At 29.2% G+C, this 18793-nt stretch overlaps 1 pseudogene; it reads right to left on the minus strand.

Moving 5' to 3' along the window:
• Positions 1-8976: 8976 nt before the first annotated feature.
• On the minus strand, positions 8977-16870 carry LOC137234475 (NADH-ubiquinone oxidoreductase chain 2-like; annotated as a pseudogene).
• Positions 16871-18793: the final 1923 nt, after the last annotated feature.

The following is an 18793-nucleotide window of genomic DNA, read 5'->3' on the forward strand; positions in this document are numbered from 1 at the left end:
TAAAAATAAATGTGATTGAAGTAATAGTTCATATAAAAATATTTGGTTATTTGATAATTATGATTATAGGTAAAATTAATGCAATTTCTACATCAAAAATTAAGAAAATAATGGTAATTAAAAAGAATCGTAAAGAAAAAGGTAATCGTGATGATGATTTAGGGTCAAATCCGCATTCGAATGGTGAGCATTTTTCTCGATCTCTTAAGGTTTTTTTGGATAAAATAGATGCAATAATTATGATGATTGTTGTAATAATTATGTTGGGGATAGGTCCTTGGCGCGTAATTAATAAAACATGTTTTAATATAATTGAGTTTATTGAAAGACTAAAAGAATATTGTGCATAAGAAATGCAATACCTCAAAGGAGTAATAAGATGTAGAGTTGCATTTAAAGGTACGATCTATTCGTGTTATAATCCTGAACCGGTTACTTTTCAACACTCTTCCTCAACACGAGTAGGTCGTTTACATATGCGTTGAACTCAAACCTAACAATTTTACAAACTTCTCATGTTTAGTTTTATTTAAATTCTTTGTAAGCACATCAGCAATCATCTCATTTGTGCAAGTATATTTAACTTCGATTTGATTATTAGTAATTGCTTCTCTAACGAAATGATATTTAATATCTATGTGCTTGCTTCGTGAGTGATAAACCGGGTTTTTCGCTAATTGCTGTGCACTTAAATTATCGCCGTAAACCACAATTGGATTACCAGAACCACATACGCCAATATCTTTCATAAGACTTCGTAAATACGCTGCTTCTTTTGCAGCTGATGCCAATGCGATGTACTCTGCCTCTGTGCTGCTGAGGGCTACGCTGTTTTGTCGCTTACTTTCCCATGAGATTGCACTACCACCCATGAAGAATACATACCCCGTGTACGATTTTCGGTCGATAGTATTGCTGCCCCAATCGGCATCTACGAATCCCTCTATAGGTTTGCCAGTACAACGGTATACTAGTTTGTAGTCTTCAGTCATTGCCAGGTATCTTAAAATATGCTTGATACCAGATTCGTGCTCTTTATGCGGATTTTGATTTCGTTGTGCCAGCTTAGAAATTGAATGCAATATATCTGGCCTTGTACAAATAGCGAGATACATTAATGCACCGATTGCTGATTGGTAACTTGTAACATCTACTTTAGCACACGACTCACTAGTGCATCCTATTTGAAAACCTGCGTCTAACGGTGTCTTCGCTACTCGACAGCTTATCATACTGTATTTTTCTAAAATCTCTCTCACATACAGTGATTGCCCAACTGAGATGTTTCCCGTCTCGCCTTCTCTAGTGATCTCCATTCCTAAGAAATACGAAATGGGACCTTTATCGACGCACTCAAAACTGCTTGATATCTGTGATTTAATCGCCAAGAGATCATCTTTGTTTTGGGAGCTAATGATCAAGTCATCTACATATACATCAATGAGACTTAAATCACCTTGGTTACCCATTCTGTATAAACAGCGCTCATTATTACATGCCTCGAACCCAATTCTCTTTAAAACTTCATCCAGTTTTTGGTTCCACTCTCTTCCGGATTGTTTCAGTCCGTATATGGCTTTATTGAGCTTCAATACTCGATCAGGAAATTGTTTTTCGATAAAACATTCAGGTTGCTGCATATATACTACGTCAGTAAGCTCGCTGTTAAGGTATAAGCTACAAACATCCATTTGATGAGTGTACATTTTGAGCTCTGCCGCTAATGCCAACACCATACGAATTGTAGCGTAACGTACTACCGGAGAAAATGTCTCAGTGTAATTTACACCGAATTGTTGGCTACAGCCCTTTGCGACTATACGCGCCTTAAATCGTTCAACGCCACCATTTTTGTCGTTCTTTACGGTGAAAACCCATTTACACCCGATTGCCTTTTCGCCAGTTGGTAAATCGACTAACACCCACGTTTGGTTTCGCACCAAAGCATCATATTCGACTTTCATCGCCTTTGCCCACTCTTCCTTAAGCTCGCAGCTTTCAGCTTCTTTCACCGTTTGAGGAATTTCAATTTCGCGCGCACTTTGCATCATATTTACCGAATTATATACTTTTCGTGGGCGCCCAGGCTTTCCAGTACGTACAAACTTCGGACTACCTCAACCAATTTGCACAGGAGATTCTTCCTCCTTGGTCGGAGTTTCACAAAAACTATCTTGGTAGTCGCTGTCTGAATCAGACGTCTTCACCTCTTCAAACAAATCGTCGCTGTCATTTGCTTCATCTTCACTCAATACTTTAGATGATTTCGCTTTAGTAATGTGTTCACAATTTTCAGTGGATAAGAGGTCAGAAAAATCTACTAATTCATTTTTATTCATCGGTAAAAACTTTACATCGCGTTTCTCTACTATAATGCGCTGCTCTGAATCATATAAGCGGTACGCTTTCGACGTTAGTGAGTAACCTACCATAACGTACTTCTTTCCTTTAGGCTTGAATTTACTTTTGTTCACTTGATTCAACGCAATTGCTTCTGAGCCGAACACTCTTAAAAAATTTACAGCTGGCTTTCGCCCAGACAAAGCCTCGTAAGGCGGCATATTATTTAATGCCTTTGTAGGCGATCTGTTTCGCAGAAATACTGCCGTATTAACTGCCTCTGCCCATAAACACTCGTGAAGCCCACTCTGAAGCAACATGGTACGTGCCATCTCAACTATGGTACGGTTGGCCCTCTCAGCGACCCCGTTCTGCTGCGGCGTATACGGCACTGTCAGCTGTCGTTTTATGCCACACTCATTTAAATATTTATCAAACTCTCTATTTACGAACTCACGTCCATTATCGCTTCGAATTACTTTAATTCTTTTTCCAGTCTGGCGCTCTACCAAATTTGCAAACATTTTAAATTTTTCTAAGACTTCTTCTTTAGACTTAAGAAAATAAACAAACATGCGCCTTGATTTATCGTCTATGAAATTTAAGAAATAACGCGCACCACCAAGCGATTTTGTACGAAATGGGCCACACACATCTGTGTGTACTAATTCTAAAACTTCTTTTGCTCGGTTTTCCGTACTCTTCGGAAAAGGCTTCACGTTTATTTTGCACCATGCAAATACTTCGCACTCAATGTCTTTAGCAAACGTCACTTTGTCAATTCCGCGCACCATGTCTTTATTTACTAATTCTTGTAAAGTACCGTAGTTCAAATGTCCATATCGCTCGTGCCACGAAATAGCTTTTTCATTTGAAGAATAAAAACATTTGTTGCTATTTATTTTGCTACTGCATCGAAATACAAAAAGTTTATTTACCTTCATGGCGCTCAACACTATTTCATTTTTGCTAATTATTTTTGCGCTATGTTTATCAAACATTACTTGTAGACCATTTTCTACAGCTCTAGCGACGGATATAAAATTACTGCCCATATTTGGCACAAACAAAACATTGTGTAGAATAATATCACTCTCTTGATATCTAATTCGCACTTCACCCAGACCTTCTGCGTAAATGAAATTGTCTCCCGCTAGACTAATTTTTTCTTTGTGATGTTTGAGTGAAATAAACAAATTTTTGTTGCAACACATATGCGCTGTCGCGCCGCTGTCAAGAAGCCAAGTCGAGTTGTCAAACGCACTAGCTTCTGCTGCTGCTAACATCGTAAATGAATGCTCATTTCTCTTCGTTGCTTTCTGATCGTTCTTATTGGATTTCATGTTGCAGTTTGCAGCGTAATGGCCGCGCTGCCCACACTTATAGCATTTGACATTTTGCATATTTCTATTTCTCTTATTGTTGAAGTTTCCCCTTTTTCTGCATTCTTTGACCACAAAGCAAAGGCTTGCGATTCCCCTTCAGATTCAGCTGAACCGCGTTTTGTCTGTTTCTTTCGCTCGAACTCTTCTAGAAGTTTAACCTTCAAATTGTTCAATGTCGGCAACGTGTCTCTTGTCTCCATCGCAACAACAAAATGTTCGTACTGCTTTGGTAGACTTGACAGTAGAATTATTGTAACTAATTCGTCTTTCATTTCAATTCCGACTTCGGTTAACTTTTCTACAATGCAAGTAAAGTCATTTAAATATTTAGACATATTTTCGCTGTCACTTAGCTTCATACCGAGAAGCTTCTTATATAACGACACCTTGTGTACAGGTCCACTTGTTTGATGCAAATTTTCGAGAGCCTTCCACGCTTCAGTTGATGTTTTGCATTGCTTTATGTGGTTGAGTTGCGACGCTTTTACCTAAGAGTAATTGTGGCCAAAGCCTTCTCATCAAGCGCTTCCCACTCGGATGCATCATTTTCAGGCTTTACAACTTTTTCACTCACTATGTGCCATAGTCCGGCATGTATTAGGACGCTTTTCATTTGTACCCGCCATGAGTCAAAATTCTTTTCATCGAGCTTCTCAATTTGATATAGCGAGTTCATTTTTGCGTATATCTTTCTTTAAAACGCGACACACCCGTTTTAGTTTATTTATAGACGTCTTAGTTACTTTCGCGGACCGTGTCCTGGGCCCATAACCAATGTTGGGGATAGGTCCTTGGAGCGTAATTAATAAAACACGTTTTAATATAATTGAGTTTATTGAAAGACTAAAAGAATATTGTGCATAAGAAATACAATACCTCAAAGGAGTAATAAGATGTAGAGTTGCATTTAAAGGTACGATCTATTCGTGTTGTAATCCTGAACTGGTTACTTTTCAACAAATTATAATTAATATTATTATTGTTAAGATTAAATAAATTATCTATACTACTGTTGTTAGTAGTCTTTATGATTGGAAGTCAAATATACAATTATATTATATAGATATTAATTAATAAATTATTAATTTCCTCATCAATAAATTGGGATATATAATAGTAATCATACAATATCTACAAAATGTCAATATCAGGCAGCTGCTTCAAATCCGAAATGATGGTTTTTTGAAAAATGATAATTTAAGTGGCGAATTAAACAAATTAATAAAAAAGTTGTTCCGATTAATACATGAATTCTGTAGCTACTGAAAGCTGTACTGTAGCTATAAAAAATTTAGATCCATAAATAGAATCTGCAATTGTAAATGGGGCTTCAATATATTCATAAGCTTCAAGAATTCTAAAGTGAATTCCTAATAAAATTGTAAAAAATAATCCTTGTGTTGTTTGTGAATAATTATTTTCTATTAATCTATGATGAGCTCATGTAATTGTTACTCCTGATGTTAATAACATAATAGTATTTAATAGAGGAATTTGGAAAGGGTTAAAAGGTTTAATTCCTATAGGTGGTCATGAAATACCTAATTCAATTGATGGAGCTAAACTTCTATGAAAAAAAGCTCAAAAAAATGATAAAAAAATAAAACTTCTGATAAAATAAATAAAATTATTCCTCATCGTAATCCTAGTGTTACAGGTAATGTATGAAGTTCCTGGAATGTTCCTTCTCGTGAGATATCTCGTCATCATTGATAAACAGTTAAAATTGTAATAATATTACCCAATAAAAATAATGAAATATCATATTGATGAAATCATTTTACTAGTCCTGATATTGCAATTATTGCTCCAATAGCACCTGTTAAAGGTCAAGGGCTAAAATCTACTAAATGAAATGGATTATTTGCATGTGTTTTCATTTTATAAAATAAATTAATTGATTTCTCTAGAATATAAAGTTCTTAATACTGTAAATACATAAGATTGAATAATTGCAACTGCTGATTCAAGTATTAATAGTGCAATTTGACTAATTATTAATAATAATATAATTACATTATTAATAGAAGGCCTTGTATTACCTAGTAAAGTTAATAATAAATGACCAGCAATTATATTAGCAGTTAATCGCACTGCTAAAGTTATTGGTCGAATAATATTACTAATAGTTTCAATGCAAACTATAAATGGTATTAGAAGTTTAGGTGTTCCTTGAGGAACTAAATGCGTAAATACATGTTGAGTATTATTGATTCATCCATAAATTATAAAACATATTCATAAAGGTAATACTATTGTTAATGTAAAAATTAAATGTCTAGTTCTCGTAAAAATATATGGGAATAATCCTATAAAATCATTTAATAAAATTATTGAAAATAATGAAATAAAAATAAAAGTGGATCCTGAGTAACTTTTTGGTCCTAATAAAGTTTTGAATTCTTTATGTAAAGATGTTAAGATAAAATTTCATATAATATTTCATCGAGAAGGAATTAATCAATAAGTTGATGGAATAATTAATAGTCCTATAAATGAACTTAATCAATTTAATGATAAATTTAAAAGTATTGATGAAGGATCAAATACAGAAAATAAATTAGTTATCATTTTCAGTTGAATGAATTAATTATTTTATTTTTTAAATAATTAGATTTAGATGTTTGATTAATTGATGAATAATAATTAATAATTCTAAATATAATAAATGTAATTGAAAATACAAAAAATAATATTAAACATCTAATGGGAGCTATTTATGGAATTAAAAAATATTAAAATTTATTAATAATTTTAGTTTGACATACTAATGTTATAAATTTAACTAATTTTTATTAAAATTATAAAATAATTTTATTATTAAATTCATTAGAAGTAATTGCTAATTTACTATTAAGTGGTTTAAGAGACCAATACTTGCTTTCAGTCATCTAATGATGAATTATTATTAATTCATTTAATACAATTTTTTACAGAAATTCTTTCAATTACAATAGGTATAAAACTATGATTAGTTCCACAAATTTCAGAACATTGTCCAAAGAATAATCCAGGACGATTAATTATAAAAATAGTTTGATTTAGCCGTCCTGGTGTTCAATCAATTTTTACACCAAGAGCAGGAATTGTTCGTGAATCAATAACATCTGCTGCTGAAACTAAAATTCGAATTTGTGAATTTATAGGTAAAATTACTCGATTATCTACATCTAATAATCGAAAATTATTATTAATTATTTCATTTGTTGGAATTATATATGAGTCAAATTCAATATTTAAAAAATCTGAATATTCATATTTTCAGTGTCATTGATGCCCAATAGTTTTAATGTTATTGATGGTTCATTAATTTCATCTAATAAATATAATAATCGAAGTGATGGGAAAGCAATAAATAATAATATAATTGTTGGAAGAATTGTTCAAATTATTTCAATGGTTTGTCCATTTAATAAATTTCGATTTGTATATTTATTAAATAATAATATAAATATTAAATAACTAACTAATGTTGTAATTGTAACTAGAATTATTAATGTATGATCATGAAGAAAAGTTAATTGTTCTATTAAAGGTGATGCACTATCTTGAAGTCTAAAAGTGGCTCATGTTGCCATTTAATTTCTAATAAAAGTAAAATCTTTATATATGAAGCTTAAATACATTGCACTAATCTGCCATATTAGAAATTAATTAATAAAGGTAATTCAGAATATCTGTGTTCTGCTGGAGGAGTATTTTAGAATCATTCAATTGAAGATCTAAATTGTATAGGATATAAAACAATTCGTTTAGAAATTATACTTTCTCAAATAATAAATAAAAATAATAAGATTCCTATTAATGAAATAGATGAACCAATTGTAGAAGTGATATTTCATGTAGTATAGGCATCTGGATAATTTGAGTATCGTCGTGGTATTACTGCTAAACCTAGAAAATTTTGAGGGAAGAATGTCAAATTTACACCTAAAAATATAATTAAAAATTGAGTTTTTAATCAAATAGGATTTAAAGTTAATCCTGTAAATAAAGGGTATCAATGGATGAATCCAGCTATAATAGCAAAAACTGCTCCTATAGATAATACATAGTGTAAATGAGCAACTACATAATAAGTGTCATGTAAAATAATATCAATTGATGAATTAGCTAATACTACTCCTGTTAATCCTCCAACAGTAAATAAGAATACAAATCCTAAAGATCATAATATTGTTGGAGAATATATTAATTAAGTTCCATGTAATGTTGCTAGTCAACTAAAAATTTTAATACCTGTAGGGACAGCAATAATTATAGTTGCTGAAGTGAAATAAGCTCGTGTATCAACATGTATTCCTACTGTAAATATATGATGAGCTGATACAATAAAACCTAATAATCCAAGTGCTATTATAGCATAAATTATTCCTAAAGAACGAAAGGTTTCTTTTTTTCTTGATTCTTGTCTAATAATATGAGAAATTATTCCAAATCCAGGTAAAATTAAAATATAAACTTCTGGATAACCAAAAAATCAAAGTAAATGTTGATATAAAATAGGATCTCCACCACCTCCTGGATCAAAAAATGATGTATTTAAATTTCGATCTGTTAATAATATAGTGATAGCTCCTGCTAGAACTGGTAAGGATAAAAAAAGTAAAAGAGCAGTTAATATTACTGCTCATACAAATAGGGGTGTCCGATTAAATGTAATACCTGTTGATCGTATATTAATAACAGTAGTAATAAAATTTACTGTTCCTAAAATAGAAGAGATTCCAGCTAAATGAAAAGAAAAAATGGCTAAATCAACAGATGCCCCTCTATGTGCAATAGTAGATGAAAGAGGAGGGTAAACTGTTCAACTTGTTCCAGCCCCGGTTTCTACTATACTGCTAATCAGTAATAATGTAAGGGATGGAGGTAATAATCAAAAACTTATATTATTTATTGGAGGAAATGCTATATCAGGGGCTCCTAGTATAAGGGGTACTAGTCAATTTCCAAATCCACCAAATATAATTTTTCGATTTATAAGAATATTTCTTTTTAATTAAAGTTTTATAGTCAATAATGACATTAGATTGCAAATCTAAAGAAGTAATTAAATTACTAAGGCTTAAAAGGCTCTACTAATATTTATAGCTTTGAAGGTTATTCGTTTTTTTTAACTTAAAACCTTCAAAAATATTAGTAGAATAGTGGGTGAATTATAGAAATTGTAATTAAACTAAATGTTGAAATAAAGGAAAGTATTAATATTCATTTAATGAAAAAAATTATTTGATTTTATTAAAAATATTCAATTATTTTCATAATAATTTAATATGAATGAAGCAAAACATAATCGTAAATAGAAAAATAATGTAATTAATGATATTGTTACTATAATTGTTACCAATAAATATTGAATATTTACAATTAAATGTTGAATTACTAATCATTATGGTAAAAATCCAATAAATGGAGGTAATCCTCCTAAAGATAGTCGATTTAATAGTAAAATAAATTTTAAAACTTTTAAATTAAAAAATGAATTGAATAATTGGTTTATATAATAAATTTCAAAGTTTTTGAATAGAAAAATTACACTAAATGAATAAAATCAGAAATATGTAATTCATAATATCTCATTAATTTGTATTGCTGCTAATATTCATCCTAAATGAGTAATTGATGAAAAAGCTATTAATTTTCGTAATGAGGTTTGATTTAATCCTCCTAAGGAACCAATAATAATTGATATAATAATAACAACATTTATAAAATTAATATTAATTAAGTAAGAAATTAATATTATAGGGGCAATTTTTTGTCATGTTATTAAAATTAAATTATTATTTCATGATTGTTGAGATTGCAGCTGAAATATCCGATTTAAAAAAGAAGGCGACTTACTCGTTTAGTGTTATAACTTTTTTTTATGTATCAATAGAAAATGTACAAAAAGAGTGAATAACAAAAGAGAGAGAAAAAGTATAATAGAATATTGACACTTGAACAGAGATGCCATACTGACATGCATATTGTATTAGAGAAGTAGCGAAATATTCTCAACAAGCCCCCTCAATAAGCAGGTCAACTTAAGTGGAAAATCCAAGTCCATCCAAGCATCTCTCGGGACTAACTTTTGGGAGTGATTTCGTCATAACATCTGCAATCATGTTTTGCGTTGATATGTGTTGTAGCTTCAAATGGCCAGCGGCGACTGTTTCACGAATGAAGTGATGCTTAATGTCGATGTGCTTCGTGCGAGCATGAAAAACAGGGTCACCAGCCAAACATTGAGCTCCTTTATTATCAACAAAAATTGTTATGTCGATAAACTCTCGAAGACCAAGCTCAGTTAACAAACTTCGTAAATATATTGCTTCTTTCGTTGCTTCTGCCAAGCTAATGTACTATGCTTCCGTCGATGATAGTGCGACCGTGCGCTGCTTTTGCGACTTCCAGGTAATCGCAGCACCGCTAATCAAAAATACGTAGCCGGTATATGAACGACGGTCTACGGTGCAACCTCCCCAATCAGCATCCGCGTAGCCAATCAGTGGGTCATTCGTCTTACGAAACACTAATCCCCTATGTGCCGAGCCAGCAAGATATCTCAGAACTCTCTTCACAGCCAACCAATGGCACATAGATGGGTTAGTTATATACTGTGCTAAACGCGATACAGTATTAGCTATGTCAGGTCTCGTTGCCACTGACAAATACATCAAACTCCCAATTAATTCTCTATAATTATTTACTTCGGACAGATTTTTAGAATCTGGAAACTTAACACTCACTTCGGATGGCGTCATTACAGGATTGCAATCTTCCATACCATATTGCTTCAACAAATTCATTACATAACCTGTTTGTCGCAAAGCTATATAATCTGCAGATTGACTTATTTCAAGTCCCAAACAATATTTCGCTTGCTCAAATCTTTGATCTCAAATTCTTGCAAGAGCTGCTTCTTTACGTATTCAATGCATTTCAAACTTTTTGCTGAAGTTAATAAATCGTCGACATACACCAATAACAAGCAAAACTCATCACAGATTATACCAGAAAACAAACAGGGTTCATTTTTCAATGGCTTCAATCCCATTTCAGATAGCTTTGTTCGAAGTTTAATATACCATTGGCGACCAGATTGCTTTAGGCCATATAAAGCCTTATTAAGCTTACACGCGTTACCACCATTATGTAAATTTGTGAGCATATTTCCAGCACATATACTAATCGGACAATTATCGCTCCGTTTTGACACGATACGCTTCAGCATCTCAGGTAACATGTCTGGAACCTTCATGAATACGTCTTCATCTAAAGGGCCGTTGAGATAAGCTGTAACGACATCAAATTGCCAAATTTTAAAGTTAAAATGAATGGCCAATGCCAACATCAGTCGGACTGTCTCCAACCTCGCAACAGGAGCGAACGTCTCATTGTAATTCACACGGTATTTTTGACTATAACCCTTAGCTACAAGTCGTGCTTTACGCCGCTCAATTTTTCCTTCGTTTCCATACTTGTCGGTAAGCACAAATCGACAGCCAATAATGTTTTTGTTACCGTCGGTTTTCACGATCTTAAAGGTGTCATTTTTAAGAATACTAATAACTTCACTTTCAATAGCAACTTTCCATTCATCACAATCGGGACCTTTCAAAGCACTTCGAGTTTCAATTTCGGCTATTCCAGTAAATACGTCATCACTAAGTTCGTCAGCCTGAACATCTGGAGGATCGGAATCATGTGATGTTTCTTCTGAATTTCGAGAATGGAATAACTTTCGCGGACGCCCTCTACGCCCGCGGAGGAGTCGTGGTCTTCCAGGTGCCCTATTTCCAACCTGTTTAATATCATTCACAGGGTCAACATCTTTCACAGGATCTCCTTCAGTACTTGCTGAATTATCTCCCTGCAACTTCGGAGGAGAAAACTCAACCACTCTTTGCTCGTCATTATTGATGTTTTCTTCTTTGTCAGACAATAACAACTCATCAACAATCACCGTGGTTGGTGACCGTGGTAGATTCATCTCTAAAAATTTAACATCCCGAGCATAGATTAATTGATGAGTATTGGGGACCCATATACGATAACCCTTTCTATCCCGTGGGTATCCTACAAATATACCTTCTATGGATCTAGGAGCAAGTTTATTTTTACCTGGATCCTTATCGAGCACCATTACCTTTGATCCAAATACTTTCATGTGATTGAGCAGGGGTTGGTCGCCATTTAACTTTTCGTAGGGTGTTTTCCAATTTATACTACTCGATGGGCACCTGTTGCGAATGTATGCCGAGGTCGCAACAGCTTCCGCCCAAAATGATTTCCCTAAGCCAGATTGTGATAAAAGACACCTAGACATGTCCAACAACGTCCGATTCATCCTTTCGGAGAGCTCATTCTGCTCAGGAGTATTGGGAATACTTAACCTCCTCAAAATACCGTTATCTGAAAAATACTGATCGAAAATGTTATTACAGTACTCACGACCATTGTCTGATTGTAGACACTTTATTTTCTGTCCTGCCTGCCTCTCGATGCAAGTTTGATGAAGTTTGAAAGCAGTGAAAACTTCTGATTTTTGCCGTAAGAAATAAACTTCACACCATCGTGAACTATCGTCTATAAACGTGACGAAGTACCTGGCACGGCCTATTGATTCTTCCCTGAAAGGGCCAACGACGTCGGAGTGCACGATCTTTAACAACTCTTTGCAGTGCTCACGGCTTTTATCAAACGGTAAAGCCGTCATTTTGCTCTTCAAACAAGTTTCACAGTTTAAAAGTTCTCTACTGTCGCTAACATTCACTTTAGGAAGTGCACCCTGATTAACTAATCTTACTAAGTCTTTGGAGTTAAGATGACCTAGACGACAATGCCACTTAAATAACTCAGAGCAATTGACTTCAGCAATCGCGCATTCGTTGCCTTCACGTACAAAGAACAAATCACCTTTACGATCAGCGACTAGAATTGTTTTGCCATACTCGTCACTAACATATGCTCCATTCTTGGCAAATGTTACTGTATGCCCTTTGTCGGTGATCTTTGCAACAGATATCAAGTTTGTGCGCAAGTCCGGCACAAATAATGTATTGTTGAACTCAATGAGTTGTTCGCCACCATAACCAGCAACTGCCAGCTTAACTTTACCCTTGCCCTTGACTTCTGCACAAGCTTGACTAGCGAGATTCAGTTTTACCTTTGTTGATTTGTCAATCGACGAAAAATTTGAAATATCGCCACATAAATGCGCCGTACATCCACTGTCAAGAACCCAATCATGTTTCGACCTGAAACTATGCTCAGCAGCAGTATAACAAGCTGCATACGATTTGTTTACTTCTTGATGTTGTTGTTTTCCGCGATTCGCACTATCACCTTTTCGTGCTTTACAAGCGCTTGCCTTGTGCCCAAATGCACCACACTTAAAACATTTAAAGTTTTGTTTAGGAGTGAACTTCTCTTCACTTTTTGTAAATTTCTTATGAGCATGTATACGCTCCCCAGCGGCCATTGCAATAACCGCACTTCCCAAAGCTTGCTTACGTGCCTCGCTCTCTTCAATAATCTTGATCTACAATATATCAGCTTTGGGCAGTTCGTCTCTTGACTCTATAGCACAACGAAAGTTTTCGTACGACGATGGTAAACTATACAGTAGCATAATTGATAATAAATCACCATTTATTGGTACACTCATGCTTTCCAACTTATCAACTGCATCAAAGAACGTAGCAATATGCTCGTTAACATTACCGCCCTCATCTAATTTTTGTAGCATCAGCTGTTTCAAAAGAGTTGCTTTGCGCGCCGGCCCTTTTGATGCATAAATTGACTCCAATTTGAGCCACACGTCCCGCGAAGTGTTGCAGCCACCAACTTGCTTCAATTCTGATGGCTGAATTGAAAGAACTAAATCTGCCTTAGCCTTTTTATCATTTTTCAACCATAAGGATTTAGCAGCAGCATCACCCTCTGTTGGCATAGCACACGTACCATTGACGTAATCCCATAAGTCATTTTTAATAAGCAACGCCTCTACCTGCATACTCCAAGTGCCAAAGTTCTCCTTGGACAAAAGCTCAATTCTGGATGAGCTGGACACTGAATTCACAGCCATCTCAGATGCACTTTCAAGAGTCGATCCACGTGTCTGTTGGATAATTTCTGAATCTTCTTTTGGAATCGCCTCTTTTTCGGTTTTAACCATTACGCGCAATCGAAATAATTTCAGCAGGGTTATTTTGGGTAACTGGGCCCATAACCTGTTGAGATTGCAGCTGAAATATCCGATTTAAAAAAGAAGGCGACTAACTCGTTTAATGATAATCCTTCTATAACTGGTGGAAATCAAAAATGTAAAGAAGCTGTACCTCTTTTTAATAACAAAGAAGAAATTAAAATTCATTTACTAAATAAATAATCGTTTTGTATTAATAAAGTATTTATGTATATCATAATAATACAAAATAATAGAATTGCTGATGCAATTGTTTGAATTAAGAAATATTTTAAAGAAGCTTCTGTAGATATTAGATTATTATTGTTACTATTATTAGGGGGATAAAAGATAATAAATTAATTTCTAAACCTATTCAAGCTCTTAATCAAGAATTTGATGAAATTATAATTATTGTTCTTATTAATAATATTGAAAAGAATATAATTTTTGCAGAATTATTAAAAATTAAAAAGAAAAGGATTTGTAACCTTTATAAATGGGGTATGAACCTAGTAGCTTTATTAGCTTATCTTTTTATATTTTAGTGTAAGATGCACAAAAGTTTTTGATACTTTTAGAAATATTTTAATTCTATTAAATATAATGAATGTAATAAAATTATATTATTTATCCTATCAAGATAACCCTTTTTTCAGGCAATTAATTAAGTTAAAATAGACGGATTTCTATTGTATTTTTTAGAATGTAAAATTATCTTTTTTAATATTAAAGATTAAAATTCATTATAAAATAAATGGGTTTTTTTTTAATACCAAGAGTTTAAAAAAAATTATGTAAAATTCATTTTAAATATGTAATATATCAAATAATTAAAATTAGTTTTTAAAAAAATACTGATTTTTTTTTATTTAAATAATAAAAAATTCTAATATATATAGGTATGCGAGTTAAAATCACAACTTTAATATATATATATAGATGTATATCGTTCATTTATTTTTAATATTTTAATTTATAAAAATTTCTAATAATAGATTATAATAATAATAATCAAATTTTACAAAACTAATCTCTATTTCTGAATTTTAGGGTTTTTTGGACACGATTAATATGCATCTATTAATATATTAAATATTTATATATATATAGATATTTATTGATCTCTATAATATATCTCTTAAGTATAACGAAAAAAATATAATTTTCAAATAAAATTTCATGTATATAAAATAATTAGATGGAAAGTATCTATCTTAGTATAAAGAAAATTGATTAGTAACAAAATTTTAAAAATTTTTTTAAAATGATCAATAATTCTAAAAATTTTGATATTGTAAAAAATTGAAATTTTGTTAAAAAATAAAAATTTTTAAATTATTTGTTTTTAAATTATAAAATGTAATATTTAAAATTTTTATAATAAATTTAAAAATTTTGAAATTTTATTTATAAATTTTGTTTGATTTTTATTGATTATTTAATGTAATTTTTATATACTATATTTTATTATTTATTATTATTATTATATATAAATTTTTAAAATTTAAAATTAAATTATTTTATTTTAATTTAAAAGGAATTTTTAGATTTTTGAATTATTGATCATTTATATCATTTTATATTTTATTATGAAATTGATTTTTATTAAAAATTTTAGAATTATTGATCATTTTTAATTTTATTTAATAATTAATTAGGGGTTGATTATTAATTATTTATTTTATTAAAATTTTAGAATTATTGATCATTTTCATAGTTTACATTTTTATTATTAAATGAATCTATGGAAAAAATTTTTGCGGGAAGTTAAGTACTATATTAGACTATTTATTTGAAAATGATTAATAATAAAAAAAAATAAAAATTTAACTTTAATTATTTAATATAGTTATTTATTAATAATATATATACATTTTTAAAAAAGTAATTTTTTTAGATTTTTTAATTATTGATAATTTTCATTTTATATTTTATTATGAAATTGATTTTTATTAAAAAATTTAGAATTATTGATCATTTTTAATTTTATTTAATAATTAATTAGGGGTTGATTATTAATTATTTATTTTATTAAAATTTTAGAATTATTGATCGTTTTCTTATAGTTTACATTTTTATTATTAAATGAATCTATGAAAAAAATTTTTGCGGGAAGTTAAGTACTATATTAGACTATTTATTTGAAAATGATTAATAATAAAAAAAAAATAAAAATTTAACTTTAATTATTAAATATAGTTATTTATTAATAATATATATGAATTTTTAAAATTTACAATTGAATTATTTTATTTTGTTAAAAAAGTAATTTTTTTAGATTTTGAATTATTGATCATTTTCATTTTATATTTTATTATGAAATTGATTTGTATTAAAAATTTTAGAATTATTGGTCAATTTTAATTTTATTTAATAATTAATTAGGGGTTGATTATTAGTTATTTACAATATTAAAAATTTTAGAATTATTGATCATTTTCGTAAAGTTTATATATTTGTTATTAAATGAATTTATGGAAAAAATTTTTGTGGAAAGTTAAGTATATTAGACTTTATTTGAAAATGATTAATAATAAAAAAAAATAAAAATTTATTTTTAATTATTAAATATAGTTATTTATTAATAATATATATACATTTTTAAAATATACAATTAAATTATTTTATTTTGATAAGAAAAATAATTTTTATAGATTTTGAATTATTGATCATTTTCATTTTATATTTTATTATGAAATTGATTTTTATTAAAAATTTTAGAATTATTGATCATTTTTAATTTTATTTAATAATTAATTAATAATTAATTAGGGGTTGATTATTAGTTATTTATTTTATTAAAATTTTAGAATTATTGATCATATCATATAGAAATTGTAATTAAACTAAATGTTGAAATAAAGGAAAGTATTAATATATATTTAATGATAAAATTATTTGATTTCATTAAAAATATTCAATTATTTTCATAATAATTTAATATGAATGAAGCAAACATAATCATAAATAGAAAAATAATGTAATTAATGATATTGTTACTATAATTGTTACCAATAAATATTGATTATTTACAATTAAATGTTGAATTACTAATCATTTTGGTAAGAATCCAAAAAATGGAGGTAATCCTCCTAAGGATAGTAGATTTAATAGTAAAATAAATTTTAAAATTTTTAAATTAAAAAATGAATTGAATAATTGGTTTATATAATAAATTTCAAAGTTTTTGAATAGAAAAATTACACTAAATTATAAAAATGAATAAAATCAGAAATATGTAATTCATAATATCTCATTAATTTGTATTGCTGCTAATATTCATCCTAAATGAGTAATTGATGAAAAAGCCATTAATTTTCGTAATGAGGTTTGATTTTAATCCTCCTAAGGAACCAATAATAATTGATATAATAATAACAACATTTATAAAATTAATATTAATTAAATAAGAAATTAATATTATAGGGGCAATTTTTTGTCATGTTATTAAAATTAATATATTATTTCATGATAATCCTTCTATAACTGTTGGAAATCAAAAATGTAAAGGAGCTGCACCTCTTTTTAATAATAAAGAAGAAATTAAAATTGATTTACTAAATAAATAATCGTTTTGTATTAATAAAATATTTATGTATATCATAATAATACAAAAAAAATAGAATTGCTGATGCAATTGTTTGAATTAAGAAATTTCAAAGAAGCTTCTGTAGATATTAGATTATTATTGTTACTATCTATTATTAGGGGGATAAAAGATAATAAATTAATTTCTAAACCTATTCAAGCTCTTAATCAAGAATTTGATGAAATTGTAATTATTGTTCTCATTAATGATATTGAAAAGAATATAATTTGTGCAGAATTATTAAAAAGTAAAAAGAAAAGGATTTGTAACCTTTATAAATGGGGCTATGAACCCAGTAGCTTTATTAGCTTATCTTTTTATATTTTAGTGTAAGATGCACAAAAGTTTTTGATACTTTTAGAAATAGTTTAATTCTATTAAATATAATGAATGTAATAAAATTAAATTATTTATCCTATCAAGATAACCCTTTTTTTCAGGCAATTCATTAAGTTAAAACAGACGGATTTCTATTGTATTTTTTAGAATGTAAAATTATCTTTTTTAAAATTAAAGATTAAAATTCATTATAAAATAAATGGGGTTTTTTTTAATACCAAGAGTTTAAAAAAAATTATGTAAAATTCATTTTAAATATGTAATATATCAAATAATTAAAATTAGTTTTTAAAGAATTACTGATTTTTTTTTTATTTAAATAATAAAAAAATTCTAATATACATATATAGGTATAAGAGTTAAAATCACAACTTTAATATAGATATATAGATGTATATCGTTTATTATTTTGAATATTTTAATTTATAAAAATTTCTAATAATAGATTATATTAATAATAATCAAATTTTCCAAAACTATTCTCTATTTCTGAATTTTAGGGTTTTTTTGGACACAATTAATATGCATCTATTAATATATTAAATATTTATGTATATATATATAGATATTTATTGATCTCTATAGTATATCTCTTAAGTATAACGAAAAAAATATAATTTTTAAATAAAATGTCATGTATATAAAATAATTAGATGGAACGTATCTATCTTAGTATAAAGAAAATAGATTAGTAACAAAATTTAAAAAATTTTTTTTTAAATTTCGAAATTTTTTGCAATAAAAAAAATTACGAAAATGATCAAAAATTCTAAAATTTTTAATATTGTAAAAAATTGAAATTTTGTTAAAAATTAAAAATTTTTAAATTACTTGTTTTTTAAATTATAAAATTTAGTATTTAAAATTTTTATAATAAATTTAAAAATTTTGAAATTTTATTTATAATTTTTGTTTGATTCTTATTGATTATTTAATGTAATTTTTATATACTATATTTTA

The sequence above is a fragment of the Eurosta solidaginis genome, chromosome X (genome assembly GCF_040869045.1).
Source record: "Eurosta solidaginis isolate ZX-2024a chromosome X, ASM4086904v1, whole genome shotgun sequence".
In the NCBI taxonomy this organism is placed as follows: Eukaryota; Metazoa; Arthropoda; class Insecta; order Diptera; family Tephritidae; genus Eurosta; species Eurosta solidaginis.